The sequence below is a fragment of the Canis aureus genome, chromosome 23 (assembly GCF_053574225.1).
Source record: "Canis aureus isolate CA01 chromosome 23, VMU_Caureus_v.1.0, whole genome shotgun sequence".
Classification (NCBI taxonomy): domain Eukaryota; kingdom Metazoa; phylum Chordata; class Mammalia; order Carnivora; family Canidae; genus Canis; species Canis aureus.
This window is the reverse complement of record NC_135633.1, coordinates 39,558,893-39,571,673: the sequence shown is the minus strand read 5'-3', so window position 1 is coordinate 39,571,673 and position 12,781 is coordinate 39,558,893. Positions and strand designations below refer to the sequence as shown.

The 12,781-nt window shown below is 36.7% G+C and overlaps 1 long non-coding RNA gene across 1 annotated transcript in view; it reads right to left on the bottom strand.

The window, feature by feature from the left end:
• Positions 1-366: 366 nt before the first annotated feature.
• LOC144295493 (uncharacterized) overlaps positions 367-12,781 on the bottom strand; it is a 44,218-nt gene continuing 31,803 nt past the window's right edge. The window contains exon 2 of the long non-coding RNA XR_013362631.1: positions 367-1,088. This is a non-coding gene — a long non-coding RNA (uncharacterized LOC144295493). The remainder of the gene's footprint in view (positions 1,089-12,781) is intronic.

Here is a 12,781-nt window from a genome sequence, read left to right as displayed (position 1 = left end):
CATGGATAAACATTTGTATGGAATCCTAAAAAGTATATCATAAAATTTTACTTTACATATAGCAAGATGCACTGTTTATAAACTTCCCAGAATTTTTACTATCCAATATTTTATTAAAATTCATATTTTTTTCATGGAGCTGTTCACTTATCCTGACTACTGAATAAATATACCACATATTTATTCATCCTCCTATAGATGGCCATCTGGATTATTTCCCAGACACTTCTAGTATGATCAGAGCTGCTTGAACACTTCAGTACACATCTCCTGGGGTATATTGACAAGAGTCATTCTCAGATAAAAACCTGAAGGTAGAATTGCTGGATAGTAGAGTATACATATTTTCCACACAGAAAAATGCACTCAGTGGAAGGAGTTTCTTTATTCTGCCTTAGACAAATTCTTTTATAGTAGAAATGCCCTCTTTAATGAAATGATACCAATTATAGATAGCAGTAGCTGCTTTCTAAAAGGTATCCAGTAGGAATAAAATTAACAATGTCAAATTTTGTTGGGAAGTTCTACTGCCCTGTGAAATTCTAAAGTCCAGGGAACCCAAGGCTAGATCCCGTAGAAGAGAAAGGCTACATTTTATCCCCCTCTGTGAAGGAGCTATCAGCATAGTGCTTCTCTCATGGTACCATCATGAGGATTAATGAGGTAAGTAAAGGATAAGCACTGGTATATAGTAACTGTTCAGGAGGCCACCGTGGCTACCTTGATTTCACATGGTGATTCTAAGTGTCTGGGATTGCACAGCATGTACTGTGCTAGCTGCAGCATTTAGAAGCCTTTCTGAAGGTAGGGACAGCCTTTCACGGAGTGTTCACTCCTTGCCTTTATCTGTGCAACAAATACGGTAGCACTCAGAACATGGAGTTAACCCCTGACTGTTGTGATGCCCTTCATTTTGAGGTAATTCGCTTCTATTTATTTGGACAATATGGGGGAGGCTGGGCCACAACACAGGCATCTTGGAATTGAGTTTCCTCTGATGTTGCGTCTTTGGTCTGTTTCCATTTCCCTTCCTGAGGACACAAACATTGAACTTGTCAAATGGGGAGCAGCCGGATCCGAAGGAGGCACTAGAAAAGAGGAGAGAGAGAAAGCTGCCAGTTTGTTAAAAGAATTTTAATGAACTTTGCTCCAGTCCCAAGGCTGAGATGCAGCTCCCCAGGGAGCTCTCTGATGGTGTTTCCAGACTGGGCACTGGGATCTAGTGGGCACCCAGGTGAATTTAGCTTCATAGAAGAAATAAATGTGGAAATGAAAATCCCAGGACATCCAGACTTCATTCCCATTCACTTATCAAATCCATCAGCTGCGTGTCCAGTTATTTAAATAATTCAACAAAATGTTATTGCATAAACTTCAGCTCTTCTATTTGTTTACATACAAGAGGAATATTTCTATCCCTTGCTAATAGTTGCTTCTTTGTAAGTGGAACCTAAGACAGAGATCTGTGTCGATGCTGGGGTGTTGGTGTTGGTGTCAGGAAGGAGAGGGGCACCAACATAGGTAGAAGTATCTCCAGAGCACACTTAAGTACTTTATAAATTAGTATATGCTTTTCACTTAGTATGTACCAAACACTGTGCAGAATACTGAGGATAAAAATGAATAAGATATTTTTTTCCTCTAATGAAGTTATGGCTGACACGGAATGTGGGCAAAAGAAACAATTACAACACAGCTAGGAACTGAAAAATGATCAAGGGCAGGTGCTATGGGAACATGAGGAGTAGATAGGGAGCTATTACACAGATAAGTTGCCATGTAGGTAGAGCCTTGAAGCACAGGTAGGATGTTTCCAGGTGGAGAAAGAATTCCTGAGAGAGAGAACCATTTCAGCAAAAACATGAAGCTAAGAAAATTTGGGGTCTCTTTCAAGACCAAGGCCTTCTTCATAGGCCCAAGAACTCAGTGCCATTTTTCCGCACATTTCCCTCCTCCCATGCCCCACAACAGCATAGATGAAAAGCATCAGATGACACACATGAAGCACAAATTGCCTGGTACATGGACACTGGTCCATAAATGGTGACTGTCATTATGGCAAGGCTGCTGGTCTGTGTCTCCTCGGTCTGCCCAACCTCCTCTGCCAACGGGACCATCATACTGACAACCACCCCTCTTTAAGCTTATAGTATATAGCAGAGAGGCAAAAGCATAGTGAATTACAGTTTGTATTCATTGTGTGGATAAAATAACTGAGCCTCAGGGAAGTGAAGTAACTTGTCCAATGGCACGCAGTGGCAGAATTAGAAATCAGCCCAGCTCTTCCAGACTCAAAAGCCTATGCTTTTTCCATTGCACCGTCTAACTTCGTAGACTGAGTCCATGATAGATCTTCTGGCATTGACCGAAGTAAAACAAACAAACAACAACAACAACAAAAAAAAACCCCAACCAATCCTCAGCATCCTCCAGATCTGCCCGAAGCCTATTCAGGCACCCACAGTTTCTGCCTGTCTTCCAAGCTAGCATTTGGAAATAGCATCTCGTGCTGTGGTACCTCCAGACATAGGTAGTGCTTTCTCCCGCTACCCAGGCCAGAACACTTGGAAACTGGCTCCACTGAGGATAAACGTCTCAGACCAAGGCTTTGAGACTCTAAATGATGTTCTCATCAAGACCTTTATTTTCCCCTCTCTTCCATTATGCATTTAACTATTATAGGGCAATCATCCACTTTCTTAATAACCCATCTCCTACTGCTGACTAAATTCCAAATGTTGAGCTTCAGATTCAGGAAGAGAAAACCTTGCCCCTCAAGCAATCTTCTAAAGGCTGGGTTATCAAGTGTTTCAATTTAATTGGGAAGAGAAGATTATAAGAAGGATTGAGGACTTTCATTTTTCATTTCTCAGAGAATTTAGGGATCTTTCTAAGCCTGCAACAGAGTATGACTGAAATCTAGGAAGTCAGTGTAAGCTGACTATCTATATCTATCTATATCTATCTATATCAGGAAGCCCCCAAGCCCAGATCTCTAATCCTAATTAACATTGGAATTTCTCCTTTTCTCAGTTCTGCTGTCTGAGCATAGGGTTGAACCCATGAACGCATTTTAGCATAGACTAGTGAACTCTAATTGTTCAGCAGTTCACTGTGAGGGTGAGGACCCAATTTTATTCATCTTTGATCACAACATCTCCAGAGGATTTAGACTCAGAAAAGTTCAAGAAATATTTGCTAAATTAACAGAACCGAGATAAGCAATTATCTTTCTGGCAGAAGAAAAGACACATGTCAAAATAGATGTTTTTTAAAAAATGTTCATTAGGTTTGTGACATAGAGAATTATCACAAACACACTTCTTGATGTTACTACTTCAATATTTACTAAAACTTCCCTAAACATTGATTAAGCACTGCTATGAGTCACACATGTTGCTAATGTGAGTCCTTCTTCCCCTTAGGGCCTTGCAGTCTTAGTGGAGAAAGCCTCCTGACTCTGAAGTCTTGTAAAGCAAGGTAGGCACTACAGTTGCAGGTATGTGAGGACGCTGAGGGTGTGACTTGCAGTAGGAGAGCCGGATAGCACTCACTGATAAGAGATAAGAGGGTGGAGGGAGAGGAAGGACATTTAGGGCAAAATAAACATAGGTAAAGAAGTGCAATATATTCCAAGAATGTCAAATATCAAGTGTGTCCTGGGCATAGAGATCATGGAAGAAGAAGAGGAGATTGGGACCAAGGTCTAAAAGTTTTGTTTTGTTAATTATTGAAATATAGTTGCAATACAATGTCACATTAGTTTCAGGTGTACAACATGATGATTCAACAACTATACACATTGCTCATCACTCACCGCTCACCATAACAAGTGTCAATACCATCTGTCACCATCCAACAGTTATCACAGGACTGACTGTAATCCCTTTACTGTACTTTTCATCTTTGTGACTTACTTATTTTATAACTGGAAGTTTGTATCTCTTAAGTCCCTTTGCCTATTTCAACAATTTCCCTAGCTTTCCTGCCTCTGTCAACTACCAGATTATTCTCTGTATTTGAGTCTGTTTTGATTTGTTCATTTGTTTTGTTAAATCCCACATATAAGTGAAATCATATTGTATTTGTCTTCACTTAGCATAATATTCTCTAGATCCATCCATATTGTCACAAATGGCAAATCACATTCTCTTTAATGGCTGAGTAATATTCCATTGTATATTCATATACTGTAACTTCTTTCTCCATCTATCTATGGACACTCAGGCTGTGTCCATATTTTAGCTATTTTAAGTAATACTGCAGTAAACATGGAGGTGCATATATCTTTTCAAATTAGTGCTTTTTTTGTTTTCTTTGGTTAAATATTCAATAGAGAAATTAAATTAACTGGATCATATGGCATTTTCATTTTTAATTTTTGAGGAACTTCATATTATTTCCCACAGTGGTTGTACCAATTTACATTCCCACCAACAGTGCACAGGAGTTTCCTTTTCTCCATATCCTTTCCAACATTTGTTATTTCTTGTCTTTTTGGTACTAGCCATTCTGACAGGTGTAAGATGATATCTCATTGTAATTTGGATTTGCATTTCCCTGATGATGAGTGATATTAAGCATATTTCTTGCATCTGGGGGCCACTTGTATGTCATCTTTGGAAAAATGTCTATTCAGGTTCTCTGTCCATCTTTTAATTGGATTATTTGGGGTTTTTTGTGTATTGAGTTGTAGAAATTCTTTAGATATTTTGGATACTAACCCCTTATCAGATTTTGTGAATATCTTTGCTCATTCAGTAGATTGATTTCTTTGTTTTGTTTTGTTGATGGTTTCCTCTGCTATGCAAAAACTTTTTAGTTTGATGTAGTCCCAAGAGGTTTTGTGGGTTTTGTTTGTTTGTTGGTTGGTTGGTTTCCCTGGCCTCAGGAAACCTATAAATAAGTTGTTAAGCCTGATACACAAGAGATTGCTGCCCATGCTTATTCTGGGGCTTTATGGTTTTGGATCTCTTAACTTAGGTATTAAGCCCATTTTGAGTTTATTTTTGTGCATGGTGTAAGAAAGTGGTCTGGTTTCATTCTTCTGCATGTAGCATCCCAGTTTTCCTAGCACTATTTATTGAAATCCTGTCTTTTCTCCGTTGTATTTGCTTGCCTCCTTTGTCATACATCAGTTAACCATGTAAGTGTAGATTTATTTCTGGACTCTTTATCCTCTTCTATTGATCTATAGGTTTCTTTTGGTGACATTGCCCTGTTGTTTTGATTACTATAGCTTTGTAGTAGATCTTTATCTGGAATTGTGAATTTTTCAGCTTTGTTCTTTCCCAAGAAGAACATTGCTTTGACTATTTGGTGTCTTTTGTGGTTCCATACAAATTTCAGGATTATTTGTTCTAGTTATGTTTTAAAAAATGCTGTTGGTATTTTGATAGATATTGCTTTGAATCTATAGGTTTCTTTGGTTAGTATGGTCATTTTAACAATATTGATTCCTTCAGTCCATGAGCATGGAATCTCTTTCCATTTGTGTCATCTTAAATTTCTTTCATCTATTTCTTGAAATTTTCAGAGTATAGGTCTTTTACCTCCTTGGTTAAGTTTATTTCTAGGTATTTTATTATTTTTAGCACAACTATAAAAGGGATTGTTTTCTTAATTTCTCTTTTGCTACTTAGTTATTTTTAAGTAGAAGCAACATATTTCTGTATATTAATTAATTTTTGTATGCTACAATTTTACTGAATTCATTTATTCTAACAGTTTTATAGTGGAGTTTTTAGTGTTGTTTTTTTTTTTTTGTATAAAGTATTTCACCTGCAATTAGTGATAATTTGACTTGTTTCATACTACTTTGGCTGCTTTTTATTTATTTTTCTTGGCTTATAATTGCCATGAGGATCCCCAGTACTGTGTTGGATGAAAGTGAGAGGACATCCTTACCTTGTCCTTCATCTTGGAAGGAAAGTTTGCAGTTTTTTCACCATTAAGTATGATGTTAGCTGTGGATTTCCCCCATAGCAAACATAATATATGGACTTTATTATGTTAAGGTATGTTTTCTCTATACCCACTTTGTGGAGAGGTTTTATCATGAATGGATGTTAGATTTCTGTCAAATGTCTTTTTTTCTATGTCTATTAAGATGATCATATGTAAAAATATCCTTCCCCTTGTTAATATGATATATCACATTGATTTGTGGATATTGAATCTTGCCTTCCTAAAATGAATCTCACTCAATCATGGTTAAAGATTGAATTGAAAGATAAATTGTTGAATTTGGTTTGGTAATATCTTGAGGATTTTTGCATCTATGTTCATTAGGGTTATTGGCCTGTATTTTTTTTTTTTTTTGGAAGTGTCTGGTTTTGGTATCAGTGGTAGTGTGCATAATAGTTCGGAAATTTTCCTTTTTCTTCTAGTTTGGAATAGTTTGAGAAGAATAAGTATTCTCCTTTAAATGTCTGAGAGAATTCACCTGTGAAGGCCATTTGATCCTGGATTTTTGGTTCTTGATAATTTTTTGATTACTGATTCAATTTCCTTACTTGTAAAGGGTCTGTTTAAGTTTTTCAGTTTTGCCTGATTCTGTTTTGGAAGATTGCACGTTTGTAAGAATTTATATATTTCTTCTAGGTTGTCCAATTTGTTGGCATATAATTTTTCAGAGAAGTCTTTTCTAATCTTTTGTATTTCTGTGGTTTCACTTGTTATTTTTCTTTTATTTCTGATTTTGAGTCCTCTCTATTTTTTTTTTCTTAATGAGTCCAGCTAAGAGTTTCAGTTTTATCTTTTCAAAGAACCAGCTCTTAGTCTCATTGATCTTTTCTATTGTTTCTTTAATCTTGTTCTTATTTCCACTCTAATTTTAACTGCTTTCTCCCTTCTACTAAATTGGGTTTTTTTTCTTTCTTTTTCTCATTCATTTATGTGGAAGGATCAGTTGTTTATTTGAGAATTTTCTTATTTCTTGACAAAGGCCTGTATTGCTATAAACTTCCCTCTTAAAACTGTGTTTGCTGTATCCCAAAGATTTGGGACCATTTTGTTTCCATTTTAATTCATCTCCATGTATTTTTTTCATTTTCTCTGATTTTTATTTTCATTGACACATTTTTTTTTTAGTTGCATATTGTTCAGCTATGTGCTTCAGGTTTTTTTTCCAGTTTTTTCTTTTGATTTCTAATTTCCCACCATTGTGATCAGAAAAATGCTTAATTTGATTTTATTCTTTTTAAATTTTTGAGGTTTGTTTACGGCATAGTATGATCTATTCTGAAGAATGTTCCATGTGCACTTGAAAATAACATGTATTCTGATATTTATGGGTGGCATGTTTTGTATATTTGTGAAGTCCATCTGATCTAATGTTTTAGGTCAAAGCCAATTTCCTTGTTTGTTTTTTATTTGTATGATCAATTCATTGATGTAAGTGAGGTGTTAAAGCCCCCTACTATTACTGTATTACTGTCAATTTCTCCTTTTATGTCTGTTAATATTTGCTTTATGCATTTAAGTACTCCTATGTTGGGTAAACAGACATTTACAATTATTACATGCAAGTTGGATTGAACTTTTCATCATTATATAATTCTATAATTCCCTTCTTTGTTTCTTGTCACAGTCTTTGTTTTAAAGTCTATTTTGTCTGACAGAAGTATTGCTACCCTGTTTTTTTTCTTCTTGTTAATGTCCGTCTGCATAGAATATCTTTATTCTTTTACTTTCAGTCTGAATGTGGTGAGCCTTTTATAGGAAGCACATACGTGGGTCTTGTTTTCTTTATCCATTTGGTCGCTCCAAGACTTTTGATTCTAGTATTTAGTCCACTTATATTAAAATAATTTTTAAAATAATTTTTATTTATTCATGAGAGACACGGGAGGTGGGGGGGGGGGAGAAACATAGGCAGAGAGATAAGCAGGCTCCCTGCAAGATACCCAATGTGGGACTTGATTCGGAATCCTGGGATCATGCCCTGAGCTGAAGGCAGACGCTCAACCACTGAGCCACCCAGGTGTCCCTATATTAAAGTTATTATTGATAGGTTAGTATTTATGGCAATTTTGTTAGTTGGTTTCCGGTTGTTTTTGAAATTCTCCTGTTTATTTTCCTTCTCTTGTTCTCTTCCCTTTTGATTTAATAGCTTTCTTTAGCATTATACTTGGATTCCTTTCTCTTTATTTTTATCATATGTTTTTGACTTCTGGTTATCATGGGATTAATATGTAACATCCTAAAAATTTAAATTTAAATTAAATTAATTAATTTAAATTAATTTATTTAAATTCAATAAATTCCCCAAAGCACTAAATTTTCACTCCCCCCTCTATGTTTTATGTACACAATATCATATTTTCTACCTATTTATATCCCTTAACTAATTTTGTAGGTACTATTGATTTTTACAATTTTTTGTTTTAATCTCCATACTGGCCTTATAAGTAACTAATCTACATTTACTCTATGTTTACTTTTACTAGTGAAACATTTTCCTTTCATAATTTTCTTCTAGTTTCAGACTTTTTTTCCACTTACAGAATTCCCTTTAATTATTTTTTATAAGGCTTGTTTAGAGATGATGAACTCCTTTAACTTTAGTTTGTCTGGGAAAGTCTTCAACTCTCTTTAATTCTGAATAATAACCTTGCTGGGTATTCCTGGTTGTAAGATTTTTTTTTTCCTTTCAGCACTTTGAATATATCAATCATACCATTCCCTTCTGGCTGCAAAGTTTCTGCTGATAGCAGAAACCACCGGATAGCCCTACTGAGTTCTCCTTGTATGTTGTTTTCTTTTCTCTTGTTTTTAAAATTCTCTTTAATTTTTAAATCTTTAATTTTTGCCATTTTATTATGTGTCTTGGTATAGACCTTGGGTTCATCTAGTTTGGGGCTTTCTACTTTCTGGACATGGATGTCCAGTTTCTTCCCCAAGTGAGAGAAATTTTAAAATAAGTAACCTTCCCCCTTGTCTCTCTTCTCCACCTGGAACTCCTATTATGGGAATGTTACCACACTTGGTATTGTCTTAATTTATCCTAATTTTTTATTTTTTTTAAGATTTTATTTATTTATTCATGAGAGATACAGGCAAAGGGAGAAGCAGGCTCCATGCAGGGAGCCCGATGTGGGACTGACCCTGGGACTCCAGGATCATGCCCTGGGCAGAAGCCAGACGGTTAACCACTGAGCCACCCAGGCATCCCAATTTTTTATTATTCCTTTTGCTGTTCAGGTTTGTTGCTTTTCATTACCCTGTGTTTAAGATCACTGATCTATTCTTCCACAACTCCTAATTGGCTCTTGATTCCCTCTAATGTATGTTTTATTTCATTTATTCTTCAGCTCTGATTCATTCTTTTTATATTTTCTCTTGTCGACGTTCTCACTGAGCTTATCCATTCTTCTCTCAGTCCAGTGAACAGCTTATGATTTTGGATTCTTTATCAGGCATATTGCCTATCTCTGTTTCATTTAGCTCTTTTTCTGTGATTTTTGTCTTGTTCTTTTATTTGTAACACATTCCTCTGCCTCCTCATTTTGCTTGTTTTGTTGTGTTAGGTCGTCACCTAAACCTCCTGGACTAGAAAGTCTCGTATAGAAAGGTTCTTGTGGTAGCCTCCTTCTAAACACTCCTGGTCACCAGAAACCAGCATTCCAGGGGTGTTCCCTATGTGGGCTTCATGCTCCCTTATGTGGCTGAGCTGGGATTACTGTGGGCAAGCTATTGGGTGGGGCTACAATGACCCACTTCACCTGCTGGAGGCACACTAGGCAGCATTTGCTCACTGTGCTGTAGACTTGCTGGTAGGCAAGTCCAACATTCAGCCTAGGCATATGCAATTGCTGTGATTGCTGGGGGTGCCCCAAAGGGCAGGGCTTGCTCCCTGCACGGCCAGCTGAGAGGTCTGGCTTCAGGAACTGTGGGCACTGGTGTGTGTGTTTATCTAAACCCTCTACCTAGGGCAGGAGCCATTTTGGAGGCGTGCCTGCTGCGGTGGTCAAATCAGGCAGGGCAGGTTGTAGGGGAACATTGGGGTAGGGCATGTAGCCCTAGTAAGGTAGATGGAGAGTGTTAGAACTGGGCCCTGTAAGCATTGGCTATCTGGACTGCTCAGTGTGATGAAAATCTGTAGTGACCTGGCATTCTGTGGCCTCTTCCTTTACATTCAAGAAAGTATGACATGCCACAAAATGAGTGTGCTCTTATTTTAGGTATAATTTTGAATTGGCTATAGTCAAAGAAAATAAATAAAAGATGTATAATCTTGCACATTTTAACTTTTTTAAAAAAATAAATGATTTGTAACAGCCTTCATTTCCCCCCTGTTGCTCTCCAAACTACTGTGTCCCAACATCATGACTGTACTGTGTTCTGAAGAAGTATGTGATTAGAGAAGGGGTCTATATCAGTTATACATTGTAGGAGGATAGTAAAAGCCAGCAATTGTGACCTTGTCACCAAATCATAGAGTGTTGAAAAAATTACAAATGTCATTTACACTGAATTTTTGTTCCATTCTCAAGAACTTGAAAAAAAAATTTAAACTTTCTATTTGTAGCAGGTTTGGATCTTGCAGACATCCCCTTGGCCAGATTGCCTCTAGAGAGATGTTTTGCTGTGGAATGCATCCTGCCTGTTTTGTTGTTATTTCAAGTTGATCACCCCACCTTGGTAAAAGGTCACCAGTCTAGCAATTAGGAACTGCTGTGCTCACTGTTTTTAGCTGATGTCCCATATTGAGAAAATTGCATTTTACTTGGTTTGAGTTCTATTCTTGAGTGATGCTCATGTTAAGAAGCAGGTGTGCCTGGAAGCATTTAATTCCTTCAGTGGATAAAGTACTATAAATGAGATGGCCCATGTAGTCACACCTCCAGTGCATAAAGAATCATTAATTTTAATTTTCTTTTCCCCCACTTTCAATGGAGCCATGACCTTTGTCTGGACTTTTGCAGTAACTGATTTCCCTGATCCAAATCAAGTGCTCAATGTCTATAGTGCTATAGTAGTGATTCCTCAACAGAGCATCTTCTCACTTTCCTTTCATAGAAACTTTAATGGACGATCATGTTTTTGAGAAGTTAAAATTGAAGGTTCATGAATCAGTCCCAAGAATTCTTTCAAATCTGTCAACTTGAGCTATTAGTATTCCTGCAACATACCAATCTCTAAATACCTCCTCACCATATGCCTTTAACTATGTTGCTTCCTTAAATGTTTTCCTACCCCTATAGACTTTATCCTTAAGGTTAAATTGAGGTTTTGTGATGCCATTCAATCATCTCTTTGTCTTTGAAATCTTCTCCAGGATGTCTGGGTAAGGTCCATTGCTCGTTAATTCATGTAGTTAGTACTTACTGTTTCCTTTGTGCCAGTCACTATGTTCATTGCTGGCAATACAGAGATGTACCAGGGTTCTTGCCCTGATTCATCTTCTATTTTAGTGTAGGTCCTATAGTAAAGATAATAATTAAATGCTTGAATGTGTAATTCTAAATAGTAGTAAGTGCATTATAAATAATCAGGATACATAGAGCTATTTTGGGTGGCAGTGGGGAGGCTTTTATATATTCTTTAGCTATAGACAGCATATACTACATTGGGGAAATTGTTTCACGTTTTTTCTGTTATACCTCCTGAAGGTGAAAAATGCTTTTTTACCTTCATCACCTTTAATCCCTTCTGCAAAATACTCAATAAATATGTGATGACCCCCCCCAAAAAAATTCTTATGTATAGATGGGTAAACAAATGAATTATTCTCAGCCATGTTTTATCTTGAATTTATTGGAAAAGATCTCCTTTGTGAAGTTATAAGTAATATTCCCCAAGATGACAAACTAACTTCTTGATAAATACTGGGGCTCTACGGGATCGAGTCCCACATCGGGCTCCCGGTGCATGGAGCCTGCTTCTCCCTCTGCCTGTGTCTCTGCCTCTCTCTCTCTCACTGTGTGCCTATCATGAATAAATAAAAAAAAAAAAAAAAAAATACTGGGGCTCTAAACAAAGACCAAATTACCTTCAGCACGTGGATTAGAGTAATAAGATACTTCTTAGAACCAGGTGTCTGGATCATTTAATGTTCACGGTATCTTCAAAGAGAGATGGAGCCTCTATTAGCTAATCTATGTCCTATAATTTTACAAATCCTTTTTCTTCCTCAGAAACAACAAATCTATTATATCAGTTTTAAGAATTAGTTTAATATTTTGTTGAAAAACAATATTCTGGAGGCAAGAAAGAAAATTTTGGCCAAAGTTTGGAAGAATCTATATTATAGAGTCATTTAAAGTGATATAAGGGTGTGTGGGTGGTGCAGTTGCTTAAGCATCTGACTCTTGGCTTAGGCTCAGTCATGATCTCAGTTAGGTTATTGAGATTGAACCCCACAGCAGGCTCCATGCTCAGAATGGAGTCTGCTTGAGATTCTCTCCCTTTCCCTCTGCATTTCCCACTTGTGCATGCTGTCTCTCTAAAATAAATGTCTTTTTAAAAATGATGTAATTGTATTGCTTAAGCACTATATAAAAGTCTACCCTTTTAAAGAAATTATTTATTTTTATCATAATAAGTGCATCCTTTAATACTCCTCACCTATTTCACCAATTCCCCCCTACCCACCTCCTTTCTGGTAACTATCAGTCTCTTATAGTTAAGAGTCTATTTCCTGGTTTGCCTTCCCCCCTCTTTTTCCTTAAAAGTCCATCTTTATAGTGGTTCCAGGTTGTCCATTAACTCACTCTAACCTTAATTAAATCTTTTACTAATGTATTTCTCAGTTTCCATGTCTGTATAATGGACTTCT